Consider the following 18,889-nt stretch of genomic DNA (forward strand, 5'->3'; position numbering starts at 1 on the left):
ATTCAAGGCAGAAGAAATGAAGATTCTTGCATAAGTATTTAGATAGGAGATGTGCCTTTTAGAGAAAGTTAGTAAGAGATAAATTCTTTGCTTCTCATAATAGACAGCCCTTAATCTCCTTTTTCTGTGAATCCAGGTTCCTTTGGATGATAAAGAGAATCTTATGATTCAAAAAATTAATGTGTAACAAGATTTACAAAGGCTGAAATGTTATGGGTTTTTTTTTTTGTTTTTTAATTAAAATAGCCACCAAGATATATATATATATATATATATATATATATATATATCTGCAAATAGAGAAATGTTAAATATAATTCTCACTAATAGCATGAAAATTTAACTCACTACAAAGTTCTTTATACTGTTTTATCAGCCTCAGGAGTGAAAGCAAAAGAAATACCCTCCATGTCAATTTCATACTAAACACAGGAATGAACTCTAGAACCACCCGGAGCTCTGATCATTCAGCATCTGTTTAAACATTTCTAGACCTGAGCAGCCCATTCAATTTTCAATCACCTCCATTTTTTTTTTATTCTCAAGCCCCAAATCTGCCTCATCTGTATCTATTCATCTATTGTAGTTTAATTCTTTGGAGCTACTAAAGAGAAATTTAATCAATCTGACAATCATTGTTAGTCATAGGTACTGACACTGATTTGCTAACTGCTAAAGACTCCAAACATTCATATACCAGCTTCATATTAATAAAATAAAATAAAATAAACTGACAGAGTGAATGAGAGATCCATATTTGGACATTCATGTGTTTTTCAAGAAGTGAACATGTCTCACCCACTGAGGCTATCTTTTGCTGCTAAAGTGGCATGATAACTAGAGTTAAACAGCTATACAAAAAAAATCAACTATGTCTAATTCATTATTCAGTCTTGGATATCAGTTAATCCTTAATATAGATGACCATATAGATTTGTATTGAAGTTATACATAGTTTCAACTAAACCGAAGAAAATATAAAATTGAAAGTTAAGACAGGGTTTGACATATAAACTTAACTAAACCATGGTCCTAGAAGAAAACTTTTCTGGTTATATTCAGCTTATTTTGAAATAATTACCAGAAATATATTATTTACAATAGTATTAGACCTATATGTGATTTTCATATTTTCTGTTTTTGCAATACTCCTGAATAAATTGTATTAAAATGTGTCAGTGAAATGTATGAATGTACAGATACAGATATTTATCCCTAGTGCACAAATGGACTTTGGAAGCTCATTTCCCATAGAGGGGTACACTTTCAGTCCAGATAGAGGAAGGAGAGCCTAGGCCCTCCCCTAAATGAGTGACAGAATTTAATGGTCCCCAATGGAAAGCCTCATGCTCCCTGGGGAGTGGATGGGGAATAGAATGGGGGACCAATGGGGGGCATGGCAGGATGGGAGAGACAGAGAACTGGGATTGATGTGTAAACTAAGATTATTTTTAATTTAAATAAATACCTTTAAAAAAGAATTATTTATTTATTCTTCTCTTATGCATTACATCCTGACTGAAGCCTTCTCTCCCTCCACTACTCCCAGACCCCTCCTTATTCTCTCATTCAGATTCACTGCTCCTCTGTTTCCCTTCAGAAAAGAGCAGGCTTTCCAGGGATATCAACCAAATACAGCATAATATGATGCACGAAGCCTAGGCACAAACCCTAACATCAAGACTGGATGAGGATTCCCAGTAGGGTGAAAAGGGTCGCAAGACAAAAGAGTCAGTTACACCCCCTCTCCCACTGATAGGAATCCCAGAAAAACCCCAAGCTATACAACCACAACATATAAGGTAATTACCTGGAATTTTTAACACAAAGAAACAATAAGCTAGTCCTTTTTAAAAAAGTAAACCCTTGGAGCTTCTTTGGGATTGTCATGGGGAAAATCATTTATTCATGTACTCTGACTAAGGAATGGTCTTGGTCTTCCTTGGTTGAGGAAAATTTTCCTCTAATGTGCATAAACTGAGGAAGAACACACATGGGATAGTGAGTGAGGAAAGAAACACCATGCTAGCCACCCAGATCAACCACGAAAACTCTAACCATAACAAGTTGACAGGTATAGTAGCTAGATCACAGAAATCTTAAGGTTTGCATAAGGAGGACCTGAAGGATGGGGTAGGTGGTGGGCAGGAAAGATGGTAAACCAAAATGAAAATTATATGTTTGAAAAGCTACATGGAAATCTACAAACTTGGAACTCAATTGGAAAACATAAAAGAGAGTTTGAAATCAGGTTCCCTGAATGGCTAGATAATGTCTGTTCTTTATGTAACAGGTCACTAAATAAATATTTAGTGCCAGGTGTGGGGAACTCTCATTGAAGGGAGGTCTAAAAGAACCCCCAAACAATATATACTCTTGCTTTTCCTATTGCTTGCCCATGAGAACTAGATAGTATGACTGCAATCCTAAATATAACATACTTAATTGCACAGCATAGAGAAATCACGCTGGAAATGGACTGAACATCTCAGGCCTGTTGGCTAGATTTCAAAGTTCTAGAAAATACTCAGCAGGCTGCTGATGGAGAAACAGTTTAATAGTTTCACCTAGCCTTAAACCCCTTTGGAACTAGCATACCAATCTGCCAAGCAAGATGTGCCTACCTAGACAATAGTATCACACCTCTTAATGGAGTAACCAGTCTCTGATTGGATATGAGACATTATCTACAGGAAGGAATCCATGTTCATACTATATGCCCTGTCAATAGCACATCCTTGGAGAAGTCATTGTCCATAGTGGGGGAAATTATTAATTGTGTTTAACTAAATGGACATACCATAAAACTACTTCCAAAGAATTTCTGTTTATACATACAGAAAAATGCTGTTGTCATCCACAATTAGAGAATTTTCATTCTGCAGCATATGTGAGTGAATGGAGAGAATCATGGCTACCCAAGATGCTAAGGAGAGAAGGCTGAGAGCTTAGGGAATATTGCAGATTAAGTGGAACACAGTGTTATCCAAGAGAAGTATTACAAAATGCCATCTTTTATTACCATTGAAATTATGAACTCAGAGTAGATGTGGTTACTGGCACCAGGTCTGCATGTATGTAACTGGTCCTGCCAACAGGCAGCTATGGATTAAAGCTGAGCTTCTGCGACTCTGTCCCTAACTGCTGAACTATTGGATACTTATAATTTTTGAAAAAGGGGGAGTCATTGTGTTTAATTTTGTATAAAATAGTAAGCAAACCTGTCTTCATTGAACAAGTTCAAATGAAGAAATACATATATATCTCTGGTTAAACTCAGAGGGACACAAACCAAACCAAACAAAACAAAACAAAAAGTCATAGATATATGAAAGAGCTTTACAAGGTATAAGAGAAATTTCCAGGGATGGGAGGGAAATTAACAGAAGAGAAACAAATAAGAAGAATGCATTATATGAATGAATTAAATTGTTATATTATAAAATCAATTAATAAAATATAAAAATGACTCACATGGTCCAGAAGAAGGATAATTATGATCATAGCTGTTTCTTCCATTTACTCTGTGAAATACTTCATAATCTTATATACATTATTGCTTTTAAGCATCATGAATTACATAGTACCATCTCCCTTTCAAACACAAGAATAATATAATTTAGAAAGTTAATGCAACTTTATGGCTGGACTCATACATACTCACCTCCTTCTAACTTTTAGCATGCAGTAATGACATCTTTAGAAGCATTATTGTCACCATTTCTTACTGGAAACTAAGCAGCATATTACAGAAAAAAAATCTGTAAGAACATTACTAGCAATGTGATTCAATCTATGTCCACATGTTCAGTCTTGTTAAAATCTTGCTTGTCTCCATGGCTTTCCTTCACAAATATTACTGGGATTGTATGCAGTAACATTAAGAAGCCAAAGAGAGTCTACATATCTAAATTTCATTCCCAATTACAATTTAAAAGGAAAATAATTGCCAGCCTATATGCTACCATACAGAGTTTTTGCTCTCCTTTCTCTTCCTCTAGCTAAAAGCTCTTGGAGATGAACTGTAATCAAAAGCCATAAGAAACACATTTAAATAGTGCCTAGAGATAAAGTTGAGCTTTTTCCAGGTAGATACTACAGCTTAACCCAAAACAGCTGCACCAAATAACTTCATTTACAGATCTGCTTCTCGCACAGACTAAGTTGTCCTCAGGATTTGAAAATAGTGTCATGGAAGGAAGTTAGTGAGGCCAACCCTGCAGAATATGTCAACACATTTGCCCCTTCAATCTGTTCCTACACTTCTCTTTTGAAGAAAGAAAACAAGTAGTAGGGGACTTATCATGATTTTTCATTTTTAAATTATTCTGACTAACAAAAAGAAAGAAATGATAAGTGGTGAGTACACACAATTTGGAACTAAAATTACTGGTTCTGCACTGTACTGTCACAGGTAGAGTGGTGAGTCAGCTTTACTTCTCTGATTATTTGCAAAAGGAACATATTATACATAAACAAGCATTGCAAAATTAAATATGCTTATTATATATAAATGCATATGTATAGCCATACCTCATAGGTCAAGTGTAAAAATAATATATATTAAAGGTTCATCCATATAGTCAGAAGGGTCTCAAAAACAAAGTTGATAGTATTTTTCTACTAAAATGTATCAGAAATCTATTGTTTAAAATTATTTTAACTTCTTTCTGAGTCTGTACCTTAGTACACTGGTATAAAATAGACAGTTTCTCTTATTGGACAACCTCTTGCATAGAACAAAACATTGGAGAATGACAACATATTGGTATTTCAAATAGGAGATGTCAGGAACTTTGAATGGGGCACTTACTAATATTTGTAAATAATGAACTTCACATTTAGTATCCCCATGTATACCACTTACTTGTCCACATAATACACAATATGCAACACACACACACACACACTTACATCAAGCATCCCAGTTTTTAAATAATTCAATCCATATCCTCTTAACAATTTCCAGGGTCTATTTTCACACTATTCTTACATACTTTTTTCCAGTTTTTGCATGAAGCAGTTACATTAGCCAAAGTTTAGACTCCAAACAGCATTGTAAAAGCTATGAGATTTTAAAACTTGTGACAACAGCAGAATGGGAATTCTATTCATTGTAAGGAAAATTGTCACTTTAGCTTTAGTGAGTCACAAATACTTAAAACAAAGTAATGTTCAGCTAGCCACCCTATGCCAATCTACTCTCTATTAGGAACTAGAATATATTCTTGTTCTGGTCATTATGTAGCTAAATTACTTCTCTAAACTCTGGATGCCCAATTATAGAGCCATTGCAGGCACATTTCTTCTTGGAAGATTTCTATACTTTTGTTTTGTCTCAACAGTCCCCAGCAATCCCTTACCTGACTACAAGGATCTTCATCCTTTTTCCTTTACTAAATCTTTTTGGATGTAGTCTCAATGCCAGCCTATGGGAAAGGAGGTAAAATGAATACTTCCTTTGTCTTCTGTAACTCTTCTTTAGAGCTGCAACTCCTACCCAAGTACCCAGTTCCCACATAGTTCTTGATATTGCACCCATGTCTATGATTACCTACCCATCCAAACTTGCCCATGAATCCTAGGTACAACGTGAAAATTGTTCATCCAGAATACTACTTCCATAGTAATGCTCTATGTTTTACTGTTCCCTCTTCTAGTGATCCTGATAAATAAATGTAACATAAAAAAAATCATTATGCTAACCGTCCCTTCAAACATTTGCCATTATAGAGCATACACAAAAGGAAACATTGGTAGTTCAGACAGGGACGAAGTCCTGTTGCAGGACTATACAAAGGGCATAAGGAAGTGAATTGCAACTGTTTGTGTGTGTGCCTTCTATTTGAAATATGGGTGGAGCTATTTGAATTCTGTAATACTATGCTTTATTTTAAAATAGCCTGTTATGAGCAGTTTCCGAACAGCCATTTCCCAGAGCCGCAACAGTCCCAAAATAACACACAGAGACTCTATTAGTTATTAAGCTGTTAACCAATGGCTAGAGCTTCTTAATGACTAGCTCTATGTTAAGTATTAACTTTTTTCTACCAATCTAAATATATTCACGTGGACTTAGCTTACTAGGAATGCCGGATCTGCATCTCCTTTGCCTGCTACATCTCTGCAGAGAAGAGAGTGATTTCCTATTTGTCCCTACTTATATTTTGATTCTGCCCAACTATGTCACTTCCTGCCTGTCTATACAGACTTCCTGACCTCTATGGTTAGCTAGTGGCAGTAACTGCCATGCTTCATCACTTCCTACCTGGCCAATCAGTGTTTTAGTCATCAACCAATAAGATAAACTTATATACAGGAGAACATTCCCTATGATCTCCTCCTTTCTGCCTAAATAAAAAAAGGGTTTTAACTTTAACATAGTAAAATTACATATAACAAAACAATTATTAAGCAAGAACTATAATTACAATATTTAGTCTATTAACATTATCAAGAATTAAAGAAAATATTCTATAATCTGTCCTATCTTTGTGATTCTAAAGTCTTATTTGTAACTTATCTTTAATCCTAACCAAGGAAAACTATAACCATAACTACTTGTCTCCAACTCCACCAAAGACCACAGAAGGATAATATATAAACTCTAGAACTGATAGAGACATTCACTGCCTGGTCAATCACCCGAAGTTCTTGTGGAATGTTCCATCTTCAGCCTATAGGGCATAGTGAGTCTGGCAGACTTTTCAGCAACACAGGAAATTTCAAACTGTCCCACCTTTGTTAGAAGTTTGTCAGCCATTTTTTTCTCTGTCCTGCAAAATGTTCCATGAAGTAGCAACCCTGTATCACTTGTTTCAGCAGTCACTTTTCTGTGGGTCCTGCATATCCAGTTTATACAGAATTAAGTCAAATAGTCCAGACAAGAGCAGTATCTTGCCCAAATGGCTAGTCTTGCCATATTGGAAGCAAACTCCATGACAAGTTTCTTCAATGTCAATCTTCCTTTCTAATGCAGCTGCCATTGCCAGGAGCAGTTGTGCCTCACTGTTAAGAAGAACCCTAAAACATTTTAAGTGCTACATTCTGTAGGTCTTTGAAATATTTGAAGAATGGTTATTCATTTGAAATATATCTCTATACATCTTGAAAACTTAACTAACCTAACAATAAGCTTTGACTATCATAGGTAACTACCTACAATATGTACTTAAGTATGCATTACATTTTTAAGTGAACTGTATAAACACAATGCCTAAACAAGAGGAGAAATATACTTTTCACAAAATTGACCTCAAATTTGTATCACTAAATGAAAATCCATTCAAAAACAAAGTATTCATTTCTATACCACAATCCCCTTTTTACCTTTAAAAAGAGATTAGTTGGGATCAGTAACAACATTTAAATGAAAACAAACATTTATGCACAATATTTGGGAATTTCAGCATTGTTTTTCCAAACTGCTTCCTGCTGCTAAGGGGTGCTGTCATGGGGAATCCTAAGAAGACACAGAAATCCTGGTTGTAGTGGTCTGTAAGGCTGCCTTGTCCCAGCTGTTTTGTTGTTGGATCACCTGGGACATTGTTTCAGGGGGTCTTTCTTGATCAAACCATGTTAGTCTAGAAGGAATCTGCAGCTTTTCATTATCAGTGGAAACAAAAGTAGAAATTATTTTCCCCAGTAAGCTGTCCTTAGACTTAAATTTTGAATTCAAAGCATTTTAAAATATATGTTGGATTAATTCAGCAGTATTGATAACCAAATGTGCTTTAGCCATTGTTATTCCTTCCTTATCACTTGAGCAATTCAAAGACAACACAATAGTATACAGTATCCAGACTCTTTGTGTACTTTCCATCTTCGTGTGGCTTTTTTATTACTCTGTTTCTTCTACTTCTATTTTTTTTTTCATTTTTTGAGACAGGATTTCTCTGTGTAACTTTGGCTACCCTGGATTTCATTCTGTACACAAGGCTGAAATCATAGAGATCTACTTGCCTCTGCCTCCTGAGTGCTGGGATTAAAGTTGTGTGCCATCACACCCAGCTACTCTCTTTCTATTTTTTTAAACCTCTTTATATTGTTTCATTTTCTTTCCCAAGTCTATGTATATTTTAAATATACTGTAAACCTTTACAGGTTTTTCTTTATCCGAATCTGTCTTTACTGTCCTTTATCTGCTGAAGAACAACATTGCTAAAATGAAAGCCACAGCTGTTTTAGATGCCCTCTATCAAAGATGGCAGGAATATGTTTACTGGCAGCACTGAGAGCTGTGCTCACCACTTTTGTCTGTGCTGCCATCAAGTATCACCCTGCTGGCTTGGAGATGAGGTCACCGCCATTGCCAACTCTTTTACACACCATTCAGTTGTTACCAGGGCCTCCTTAAGACCCTGTGTGTGTGTGTTTTTTGGTGGGTGTTTTTTTTTTTTTTTTTTTTTTTTTTGGCTGCTAATGCCTAGTCAGGAAACTTCCCTTAAAGGAGCATCTCGAGTTTCTGCTTGTCTGTAGCAAAACAGATCCCAACCCAGAAAATTGCTGCTACCGAGAAGACTTGCTTGTCTCTGTTCTTTTGTTTCTAAAATTCCTTTTAAGTTTTTGTCAAGTTTTAAGTGGAATTTCTTAGTACCCACATTGTTGACGCCATTTTGTTACAAGCAGTTTTCCAGAAACCTGGTCCCACAAATGCTTCAGCCCCAAATGACACACAGAGACACTGTATTAGATATGAAGCTGTTGGCCTGTTACTAGTGTTTCTTATTGGCTAGCTCTGTCTTAAATATTAACTCATTTCTATCAATCTATTTCCATGTGGTATTATCTTACTGGAGAGAGGGTCTGGACTTCTTACTCCTCTTGGTCCTACATTTAGACTCCTCTCTACTACGTCTTCCAGAATCCTCTTTGTCTCCTAGTCCAGCCTATCTTGCTTTCTATTGGCCAACAGAGTTTTATTCATTAACCAATAATATATATATATATATATATGTATGTATGTATGTATGTATGTATCTCCCATCAATAGCCGACTTTAAAAAAGAAAAGCAATCAATGAACTTGTGGTGTATATGTGTCTGTGTGTCTGTGTATGTACCTGAACCCCACACTGGAGCCATTCAATATAAATTCCTAGGGTACAAGGAGGCAAACTAGCCAATGGATTTTGTTTTGAAAGATCCCCCAGGTGACTTTTTAAATATAATATTAACTTCAGAAACCATTATCATAGAATCTTGGCAGTGTGAACAGAATACCATCTTGAACATTGTTCCTTACTAATATAGCTGAAATGGGAAACTATGGGCTTCCTTTATTGGATTTATTAGAATTAGAATTTATGCCAAAAAATCCTACATTGCTTGCTACAATAAAAACACTACTGAAACAATTGTTCAAATATTCTCTGTTGTCTTCACCATTATTTCTTGAACACTGAATTATACCTTATTAATAATTTGTACCCTTCCATTAATTACATCTACAATACATATTTTCATTCACAATATATTTATTTCAGTAACTTCACCAAGACCTTGGAACCTGAAGTAATTAGTATCATTATGATATTCCTTGCATCTTCTAAATCTGGGATGGCCATAATGATGCTCATTTGACCTACTGTTTTCTGAAGTTTTGCTGGGTCTTGATGAGCTGTGTTCAGTCTCTGTTTGATACTTGCTTGAAAATTCAAACAGATGTTTTCCATCTTATGATTCAATAGTGCATGAGGTAATCCTAAAGCAAAAAGTTGAGGGCAGTTATGTTTTAATCAAATTAAAAGTCCATAACTTGACTTCTGTAGCACTAGCACTAGAGGTGGCAAAGAGAACATTGGCTCAGAGCATTTTAATCTCTGCTATGACCGCGAAGAGCTTACCTGTTTTCCTTGAGAAGCATTTTGCCTTCATTGCCTCTTTAATTCTTTTGAGATCATAAATGTGATTGCACAGTGGTGATATGTTATGCTGATAGATGCACTTGCCCATTAAGCTTGGCCCTAGACTACCATCAAGTTTCCCATAGTGCATCAAACAACTTTCATTACTGACTTGGGTCAGATTGAAATTATTAGGCCAGAGCTAAAGTCCCCTGGCTCAGTTCATTCCTCCTTGCTGTCATTCTGTAAAGCATTTCATTTTCTTTTCCTTACAGAATTCTGCAGCAGAATTTAAGAGAATTAGGAAGATGAGACACTCAGATGTTAAAAAAAAAAGTGGCACTGCAGCACAGTGGTAGAGCCTTCACCTACCATGGGTGAGAGCCTGGGTTCAATCACCAGCAGCCAAAACAAAGAATATAATGGTAGATGCATTTTTATGCTTTACATTCCTAAAATTTTGATCTCTATCTAACCTCTACTTAATCTCAAAACAATAAATATTTGTTTTGATAATTTTCTCCATTTCTGTATTTTGTTTTTCTATAGATATACACTTTATGTATTTTAATATATTTAATAGAATTATATCATTTGCCCAGGCCTTCCCCCACTCTAACCCTTCTCCTATCCCTATGACTTTAAAGTTGATAGCGTCTTTTTCTTTGTTATTACAACATACACTTCTGTATTTTGTAATAAGTTTTCATAAACTTAAACTAGTGGCAAGACTTCTATAAACCTCACACAGAAAAGTGGAGCTTATTAAATGCCAATGATTGACTGATACCTTACTGAATCTTAGGCTACTACCAGTGCTCCTTTACTGGAAACAGATGACTCAAATAAAAAGAGTTACACCCAGAAGGCTGTGTTATATAAGTCAAAATTAGCAAAGTTCTTAATCACTATCCACCATGCCTTTGACTTAAAACATGTTCTGAAAGTTCAGTGATAAAACACTAGCTACCTTGCTTAAGGTTCTAAGTTTGACAAACATAAACAAAGGGGAAACAAAACATAACTCTAAAGACATAAAACAAGTTACAAATATAATATCTAGATTAGGAGATCCATATAGTTGGCAGGTTTTATGTCATTACCTATATTTAAGTCTTAGAACAATCTAAGTCAATAGTATATAAATTATGTCTTATTTATTAAACCATGAGAAAAATAAGCTATTCAATACTAAAAATCCCTCAAAACCTGAGGTTTCCCATAGTTTTTGTATGTTTATGTTAAAGGGGGAATGAAGAATTTTCCTAGTATCATCAAGCAAAAGGCATCTTTACTCCACTATGTATATGTTGATAAGAATAATGATACAGGGACATGTAGACATTAAGTTGATAAAGTCATCAGCAAGGATTTGAATTTCATGTCAAGAATAAATGCCAAGTATTCTTGTGGTGCATACTCTTACTTCAAAGCTCATTACTAATTATATTAGTCAGTGTTTTAAGGGAAAAAAGAACTAGTAACATGTATATCTCTGCATATATAAATAGAGAGCAGTTTGAGACAAAGTATTGATATGCAGGCCAGTACTTGTGATCTTTCCTAAAAGAGATATCTATTTTAAGGAATTGGCTCATGCAATCATGGAGGAAGAGACAGCCAACCTCTTGTAGTTGGCAGGCTGTAGAATAAAAACAGTTAATACAATTACTATGCTAAAGACAACAGGCTAGATACCAAGAAGTTGTGTTGAAATTTAAGTTGGAAATGAAGAGCGTACCTAATGTCTTCAGACAGTTAGTAGTAATTTATTCCTATTTGAGGAGCATTAGCTTTTATTGTTATATTTAGGCTTTAAACTCAAGAATTAAGCTCATCCAACTGACACACATCAATATATTTGACAAAATATCCTGATACTCTGTGACAACTCACGTTGATACCAAACATTAACCACTATAAAAATAAAAGACCCAAATACAACTCAGAACTAGAAACCAAAAATTGGAAAATTCAAATCATTGCATACTATCCTATCTCTGGAAAGTAGCAGGAATTCTTGAACTGCCAGCCTCAAAATCAAGAGACTTATTATTAATTATGAATGCTCAACCTTACCTTATACTTGTCCAACTAACTCTTATAACTTAATTTAACCTGTTTCTTTGCATCTTCATTTTGCCTCGGGCTTTTTACTTTTCTTTCATTCTGTATATCCTACTTTCCTGCTTCCTCTGTGTCTGGATGGCTGGCACCTTGCCTGCCTGCCTGCCTGGCTGGCTCCAAACATCTCCCTCTCTTTTTTCCTCGTTTTCTCCATCCTAGATTCCTCCCGCTTATTCTTTCTGCCCACCAGTCCTGTCTTTCTCTCTACGGCCTAGCTATTATCCATTTAAATTTTTATTAAACCAATCAGGTACCTTAGGCAGGCAAGGTGAAAACAGAAACATAGCTTTACATTATGAAACCAATGCAGCATAAACAAAGGCAACACACCTTTACACAGTTAAAATAATATTCCACAATATGTAAATAAAATCCAAAATCAAAGATGATTTGAGTTGTCATTTACAAATATTCCTCTCGATGTTGCCTAAACAATCTAGTATCATGAGTCACAAAAGTAAGTTATCATTTTTTAATCCAATTTTCCTTATAAAGTAGGTTCTTAAATTTGTGTGGGTGTTTTCTCTTTGTAAGTAAGTATTTAATTATGAGTTAAACACAATGGAGTAGAAACTGGTGTACAACCAAACTATCATGTATTCATCATAACAATGTGAGAAAAATAAAGCCACTAGGCAATTGCTACAAGTATTATTGATGGTTCAAAATGTATACTTGCCACAAAAACAGAATGGTAACTTTATAACCCAGTATGGTATCAATGGATGCTATTAGATTTGGGGTGTGAAAACAAGTTGCCTTTCTTTTTCCTTTTCCTCTTTCAGAGAAATCATGTGTAAAAGCACTGAAGCCAAAAGCCAACATCTGAGCCAATGCAAGCCAGAGAATGCCAAGCTAGAAAGAGCTCCTGTGTATTTTTAATTTCACCAAGCAATATGCTTGCCAGTTGTAGAAAATCACAAAGCAACTAAAGAGAATGCACACCCTAGTGATATATTGTTCTGTGTAATTGGTTCTTGAAGATTTTTGCAAGTTTTATCCAAGAGGTTAGGAAATTCTTTTATGCCTTATTGCCTATTATCTAACTCACTTTTATGATGATATACTCTTCTCTCCTGAATACTTTACCTTTCCAAGTGGTAAAACAATAAAAATGGCTTCCCATTAAAAAAAAAATATTTTCCTTGCCACATTTCTGATTTCTCATTCAGAATCGTTACTTCACAAATCAAATGATCATATTCTGCAGTAAATCAGAAGAAGGAATACTAACAGGTGAAGCCTGCTAACTTATCTCTCTTTGTAATGATGCTACTGAGGCAAATATAGCTGTTTCCCTACAGATGTTGAAAATAGAGTAAACAGATAAATATGCACAATAAACACAAGTTGCAAATATTACAGATTTTCCAGGACTTGAAAGATTGGTAAGTTACTGTATGTAGCACATCTCTAGTTATGATGGATGGCATTACATAAAACATAGCTCTGTAGGAAATTTAAAATGAAGAGTTAGTTGAGAAATTAACCACTTTTAGACCCTAAATTATAGCTCTATATAAGTACATGATGCACAACTTATATTATTCTCTTTTGTCAAGGAGGCTTACTGCTAAAGTATAAAATCTGTGACTTTTGCCTTTCAAATTGGCACATACATTTAAATTATTATAGCCAGTATCTGTAAAGGTGCAAAGAAATAAGAACTGTTATTCACAGCTGGAGGAAATGTAAACTGCCAGAAAAAAATGGTATAACCTTCCAAAGTGTATCAAAAGACTAAACAATGTATATGCTCTTGGTCCCAGCAACATGTCTTCAAGAAATATGTCCCAAGGAATTATGAAATTGCAAAATAGGAAAAGATTAACTAAAAGCTGTCGATTATACTGTTTGATATTATATAAAATTTAGATATAGCCTAAAATTGTGGTCGTAAGGGGATCTGCTAAATAAATGTATGTTACACGTGATAGAATAAAGTCCTAAAAGGCACTGACAAAACAGCTAAAATTATACAATGGAAAGAGGAAAGCATCTTCAAAAATGGTGGTGGGAATAACTGAATGCTAGTGTATAGAAGACTGCAGATAGATCCATGTCTATTGCCATGCACAAAACTCAAGTCCAAATGGATCAAAGACCTCAACATAAATCCAGCCACACTGAACGTCTTAGAAAAGAGAGTGGGAAGTATCCTTGAACACATTGGCACAGGAGAACCCTTCCTGAAAATAATACTCATAGCACAGACATTGAGATCAACAATTAATAAATGGGACCTCCTGAAACTGAGAAGCTTCTGTAAGGCAAAGGACACAATCAGCAAGACAAAAATGGCAGCCTACAGAAAGGAAAAAGATCTTCACCAACCCCACATATGAAAGGGGGCTGGTTTTCAAAATATACAAAGAACTCAAAAAGCTAGTTAACAAAACACCAAATAATCCAATTTAAAAGTGGGATACAGAACTAAATAGAGAATTCTCAAGAGAGGAATCTAAAATGGCTGAAAGGCACTTAAGGAAATGCTCAACATTGTTAGCCACAAGCGAAATGCAAATCAAAACAACTCTTACATACCATCATACTTCTATCAGAATGGCTAAACACAAAAATAGCAATTACAGTTTAAGCTGGAGAGGATGTAGAGAAAGGGTAACACCCTTCCACTGCTGGTGGAAATGCAAACTTGTATAGCCATTTTGGAGATCAGTATGGCAGTTCCTCAGGAAAATGGGAATCAGTCTACCACAGGGCCCGGCAATCCCACTCTTAGCCATATACCCAAATGATCCACATGCATGCAACAACGGCATGTGCTCAACTACGTTCATAGCAGCACTTTTTGTAACAGCTAGAACCTGGAAGCAACCTAGATGCATCTTAACTCAAGAATGGATAAAGAATATGTGGCACATTTACACAATAGAGCACTACTCAGCTGTAAAAAAAAAAATGGCATTCTAGTGGCAGAATAAAGCATAAGGGGCCATTCCTTCCTTGCCCCTCCATCCCCCGCTAGAGAGGTAAATGCCGGGGTCTCTTCCAGGCTCCCATTCTCTTTGAGTTCCCTGACCTGAAGCTGTCAGACTCTTCCTGCCACCAAATCCCCCTGAGGGATGTACAGGCAGAATGAAGCACCCATCATCAGCCATTTCTGTCTTCCCATATACCCTCCCAGAGAGAAGAGAGAAAACAGGTTTGAACGCACACCCACCAGGAGAGGGAGAGACCCCACCTACACCCACTGGAAGAAGAGATGAGGTGATGACAGTATAAGAACACATCAAATAACAGAAAGACTTATATGACACCACAAGAGTCTAGGGATTCTATGCCAGCAAGATATGAACATTCCAATGCAGATGAAGCAGAAGAGAATGACTTTAAAAACAACTTCATGAGAATGATAGAGAACCTCAAAGCAGATATGAGCAAAATCCCTTAAAGAAATAGAAGAAAAAACAAACTGAAAAATGCAAGAAATCAGCAAATCTCTTAAAGAAAGCTGGTGGGGGGGAGACAATCTAACAGAAGACGGAAACAACTCAAACAGTTCAAGTTCAAGACTAGAAAACTGCAGTAGAGACAACACAGAAAACACAAACTGAGGGAACGCTGGAAATAGAAAAACTGGGCCAACAATGAGGAACTACAGACGTAAGTATAATCAACAGAATACAAGAGATCAAAGAGAGAATCTCAGGTGCTGAAGATAAACTAGAGGAAATGGATTCATTGATCAAAGAAAATCTTAAATCCAACAGATCCTTCACAGAAAACATCCAGGAAATGTGGGACACCCTGAAAAGGCCGAACCTAAGAATAATGGGCATAGAAGAAGGTGAAGAAGCCCAGCTCAAAGGTGCAGAAAAGAGATTCAACAAAATAATAGAAGAAAACTTTCCCAACTTTTACAACCCTGAAGAAGGGCATGCCTATGAAAGTACAAGATTACCAAACACCAAAAAGACTGGACCAAAAAAAAAAAAAAAGTCCCCTTGGTACACAATATCAAATAAGAGCAGCAAAGAAAAAAAGCCAAGTAACATATAAAGGCAAGCAGACCTATCCATGGAAACTCTGAAAGCCAGAAGGTCCTGAATAGATGTTCTACAAACACTAATAGACCACAGATGCTAGCCCAGACTACTATACCCAGAAAAACTCTCAATCACCATAGATGGAGAAAACAAGATATTCCATGAAAAAAAAATATATATTTACACAATACATACCCACAAATCTAGCACTACAGAAAGTTCTGGAAGGAAAACTCCAACACAAGGAAGCTAACTACACTCACAAAATCATAGGCAATAGATAACCATACTTTACCAGAAGCCAAAATAAAGGAGGGTAAACCTACTCATAATACCAACAACAACAAAACCAAACCAAAAAAGAATTAACAATCAATGGTCCTCAATTTCCCTCAGTAGTAATGGTATTAACTTGCTAACAGGATGGATACAAAGACAGAATCCATACTTCTGCTGCATACAAGAAACAAACCCCAAATTCAAAGGCAGATGCTACTTCCAAGTAAAGGGTTAGGAATAATGATCTTCCTATCAAATGGACCTAAAAAACAAGCTAGTGTAGCTATGCGAGTATCTAAGAAATTAGACTTCAAACTAAAATCGATCAAAAGAGATGAAGAAGGTCATTTCATGTTCCTCACAGGAAAAATCCATCAGGACGAAGTCTCAATTCTGAACATCTATGCCAAATACAAAGGCACCCACATTCATAAAAGAAATATTAATAAAACAAATCTCACATAAAACCTCACACACTTATAGTGGGAGACTTCAACACCCCACTCTCACCACTAGGCAGGACAAACAGAAACTTAACAAAGAAACAAAAGAAATGACAGAAGTTATGACCCAATTGGGTTTAATAGACATCTATAGACCATTCCATTCAAACACAAAAGAATATACCTTCTTCTCAGCTACACATGGAACCTTCTCTAAAATTGACCAAATACTCAGCAACATAGCAAACATCAACAGATTTAAAAAAAAATATAGGAATACTTTAAAGTTAGAATTCAACAACAACTCAAATTACAGAAAACCTACAATCTCATGGAAACTGAACAATGTACAATAGCACCATACCTGGATCAAGGAAGAAATAAAAAGAGAAATTACAGACTTCCTATAATTAAATGAAAAAGAAGACATAAAATATGCAAATGTATGGGACACTTTGAAAGCGGTGCTATGATGGAATTTCATAGCATTAAGTGCCCACATGAAGAAATAGGAGGACAGTCACATTAGAGAATTGACAGTACAACTGAAAGCTCTAGAACAAAATGAAGCAAACTCACCCCAGAGGAGTAGACACCAGGAAATAATCAATTTGAGGGCTGAAATCAATAAAGTAGAAACTGGGAAAACAATACAAAGAATTATTGTAAAAAGTGTTAGTTCTTCGAAAAAATCAACAACATAGACAACCCTTATCCAAACTAATCAAAAAGCAGAGAGAGAACATATAAATCAACAAAATCAGAAATGAAAAGGGGGAGAAAACAACAGACACTGAGGAAATCCAGAGAATCTTCAGGTCATACTTTGAAAACCCATACTTCACAAAATTAGAAAAACTAAAGGAAATTGACAATTTTCTGGACAGATATCATCCTTCAAAATTAAAGCAAGAACCGATAAGCAGAACTCCCTGGGATGGCCCCTGATCCCGCTGCTACTGTGTCCTGTCCCCATCGAGAGCACCCTTGGAGCTCTGATACACCCCCACCCATCCCCATACCCTGTGCCCTACCCTGCGCACTGTCCCGCTGCTCGGGTTGAGCACTGGGACAGAGGGTGAAGCCAACAGTCCACACTACTTATGGGACTTCTCGGAGCAACTCTAAACAAAGGAGATCTGCCTATCCACGTGGGACCATCTGTAATTTCCACCTGCTTGGTCTCTGACCCCCACCTCCAATCTTCTGCTGGAGTCCCAGGCCCCTCCCAGAGATCTGCCTATCTCTGTGGGTCCACTCTGAGTTCCCACCACCAGCAAGATCCTTGGCGCCCAAATCAGGACCTCTGATAAAGAAAGAGGCCTCAGGTGGAGAGTGCCAGTTCCCAATGAAATTCAACTATCTGTGCAGAAACATCCCGAGTATCAGCCCAGCCTTTGTCCTCTTCTGCCAGCCATTGGTTAGAGCCATTGGCTAGAGCCCACACTACTTCTGTGGACATCTCAGAGCGAATCTGAACACAGGAAACCTGACTATCCATGCAGAACCACACGTAATTCCCACCTGCTTGGTCTCTGACCCCCAATTCCAGTCCAGGTCCTCTCCCAGAGACCTACCTATCTATGCAGGACCATTCTGAGTTTCTGCAGACATCTTCTACTGGATCCTCATCCCTGACCACATCCCTGGGTCCCTGTCTGCAGAGAGACCACGTATAGAGCTTGAACCACACAGAGCTACAGATATTGAACCTCTGACCCACATAAGCCCACCAGGGAAGTACCATACAGACAGGGGAAGACCCCACCAACACCTACTGGAAGAAGCTATGGGAAAACAGCAATACAAGAAAACACGTAACAACAAGCATGACACCACCAGAATCTAGGGAATCTACAACACCTAGAATGGAACACAACAACAAAGCAGAGGAAGCAGAAGGGAACGACTTAAAAATTAACTTCATAAAAATGATAGAGGCCATCAAAGATGATGTGAGAAAATCCCTTAAAGAAATGGAAGAAAAAACAAACAAAAAAAGTGGAAGAAATGAAAAAATTCCTTAAGGAAAGTAAAGAAAGTACACAAACCAAGAAAAAAAAATTAAGCAGGTGAAGGAAACGGTTCAAGACTTGAAAACTGAAATAGAGAAAATAAAGGCAACACAAACCAAAGGAATGCTGGAAACAGAAAAACTGGGCAAAAAAAATCAGGAACTACAGATGCAA

Source organism: Phodopus roborovskii, unplaced genomic scaffold, assembly GCF_943737965.1.
Source record: "Phodopus roborovskii unplaced genomic scaffold, PHOROB, whole genome shotgun sequence".
Classification (NCBI taxonomy): Eukaryota; Metazoa; Chordata; class Mammalia; order Rodentia; family Cricetidae; genus Phodopus; species Phodopus roborovskii.